This window comes from Mus caroli, unplaced genomic scaffold (genome assembly GCF_978045245.1).
Source record: "Mus caroli unplaced genomic scaffold, Mus_caroli_1 scaffold_3, whole genome shotgun sequence".
In the NCBI taxonomy this organism is placed as follows: domain Eukaryota; kingdom Metazoa; phylum Chordata; class Mammalia; order Rodentia; family Muridae; genus Mus; species Mus caroli.
The window spans coordinates 41,679,403-41,682,368 of record NW_028227258.1 but is presented as its reverse complement, the minus strand read 5'-3'; positions in this window follow the sequence as shown (position 1 = coordinate 41,682,368).

The window sequence follows — 2,966 nt, the reverse complement described above, 5'->3', positions numbered from 1 at the left end:
TCTCTCAGTGGAAAATAACTGATGGGATTTTACCAGCACTGGAAATGTGAACATGAGCAATGATATGTCCCCTGCAAAATGAGTTTTTTATGGAGCAGATGATCAGTTAAGCAGCATGGAAAAAGAGGTGTTTTCAAAATATAGTGTTGGGCCATGCCATTATGAATCTTAGAGCCAGAAGTTACATGAGAAAGATGTAGATTTTGGTATAGGGCCAAGGACTGGCAAGGAAAATCCAATTCAGACCAATCTCCCTATAATGATATATATAGGTTTGGGAAAAGAAATCTGAAACCATTTTGATTTTCTATCCCATAATCTAATAATATATAATATACTGCTATTCTTCTATGTTCTTAAATCGTCTTTTAAACAGCTTTCAGGATGTGTATTTATGAAAAATAGAGCTGGTGTTCAGATGCCCCCATTATCAGGGCAGTAATCTTCCCAGGTACTAGACTCCAAAATGGAACACATAAAAACAGCCAACTTAAAATAGAACTTAGTTCTTCGTGATTATGTTGAAAATTTAAGTAAAATATGTCATCGAGGAATTATTATATTCCAGAAGTGAGAAAAGGTAAAGCAAGGGCTAGACCACAACACACCAGAGGCTAGACCACAACACACCAGAGGCTAGACCACAACACACCAGAGGCTAGATCACAACACACCAGAGGCTAGACCACAACACACCGGAGGGAAATGGGAGAAAACTGTCATATGTACTCTATGTCACAGAGGGACAAACCTGTGTCATTCTGCAATGTCAGAATTCACTGAATAACAATAGATTCACCAAGTTCAGTAGTTTCAAATATAGTAATTTACAAGATAATTTCACTACCTTGGTAATCTGGCTAAGGCAAATGAGGTTCTTTTATTTCTACCTTAGTGATTAATATCAAATGTCTTATAATGCATCTTACAGCAATGAATCCGTATGAGAGTATATCTAGAGGCATGCATGTGGCTTGCAGAATGAATTTAAGGGAAAGAGGCAGCATTCGAAACATCCTAGAAGTAGGTTGATGGGTAATGTCAATAGAGTCTGTATTGGTAAGATAACTAAGAACTCAGGTCAGTATAAAAAAGAATTCAGATTGGTGCAAGGGCCTGCCATCACATTGCTAGATGTCCATAATTTTATGGGGTTCATGTGAGGGAAATACAGCCTCTCCTTGTTCTAATGAGCCATAAGAGTTCTTGTGTCTAGTTTCCTTGCTTTGATTTTTTTAAAGATGCCCATGTACCCTCAAAGTCTCAATTCATCCCCATAAACATAAAAGTTGGCACCCTTTCTATAACCTGGATTAGGTTATTTTTCAGCCAGAGCTGGATGGATAGTGCCCAACGAATATGGTAACACTAGGGGCCGTAGCCACCCACCTGTAAAATGGAGCAAAAGGCTGTTTGTGAAATAGAGACTCGTGGGTCACAGCCCAGCCTGAAAAACAGAACAAAACAAAACAAAACAAAACAAAACAAACAAAAAAACAAACTTGTTTTATCTAATCTGAAGAAACAGCAGAGCAAAGCCTGATCTCCACAAAAATAAAAGGGGTGAAAGCCACCCTGCCTGGGAAAGCCACTTAACCCCTCTCTCGCTGGAACTCATTAGTAAAATTAGGATGAAATAATTTATAAGGTTGCTATTAACGTTAAAATTTTTATGAGTGGTGAGGCTTTAAAACATGATGTCTTCAGCAGAAAATGCCACCGTTTTTCAATATTCCTTTTACACGTAATGGAAGCAAGTTAAAATAATAGGTCTGATGGTCACGAAGTCATTAAATATTTACTGGTCACTCTCTTGATGACCATTTTGATTCATTACATGGTATATATAAATCATCGATATTTTCAAATTATAAACAGCTCAGGAAGGACTTTTGCAGCTCATGCTGTGGCCTTTAACTAAAATATGAATTACCTCGTTCTTTGTGGAGGTGTTTTTAAAAATCTCACTTATTAAGATCACTAATAATCAAAGCAAGCAATATGTATGATAAGTTTATCTTGTTAATTTTTCTCTTGGGTTGCAAATTGTCACCTGTGGGTCATTTATTTTTTTCTGGGAGGCCCTCTGCTTATTTTTAAAGTATTAATTTCCAGTAACAACCAAACTCAAACAGAAAGTGATGCTTTCTGTGTCATGTGATTTACCAAGAGTGAAAATAAAAATTTGTGTTATTTCTCTTGAATGGGAGATAATTAAAGATAACAGAAGATGTGGGTAGGACAACACTTAATTATAAATGGTATAAGGCCATTTTATGATTCTATACATTCTCTTTACTTCTATTTTCCTCCTACTGCTCTTTCTTTTTTCTAAAGTGTCATTTATTTTTCTACCTACTGGGTTGCAACCTGCATGTTTTGCAATTTTCTTCAAATCTTCCAGGAATATTTGTCTGTACTAGGTGTTATGCAGCAGAGAATAATGCAGGCTAAGTCTTTCTTTCCAACACCCCCTTCCCAAAGTCATTCTCAAACCCTCTCAGGGACCCCTGCCCACCCCTTAGATCACCAGTACCTACCCTAACTCATCACCTCCTTTTCTTCCTTATGCAAATGAATCTGCTCTGGCTTTCCACCTTGAGACTCAAGATAACTCCTTAGAAGCCTTTTCCAAATTCTGCCTTTACATCCTCTTTTTGAACTGTGTCTGTTTTTGAAATTCAGAAAATGCAGCACAGTCAGATAATAAGTAAATCTGTCAGGGTCCCCAAACTAATACATGATGAATGAAAGTCAGGGTCTGTTCAGAAGCTGCGAATAATGATGCTGTTATGTCTTATGGCATGCACGCATTCAAAATGCAGATGCTCTGTGGAATCTCGCTGGATGTAGCACTAAAATAAGTTGCAAACTCTCCTTAACTTCTCCAAATTTACAAATTTTATTAGACCTCTGGTCAGAGACTAAACAAGTGTTTGCAGGGGTAGCAGTGAGGTTATTTATAG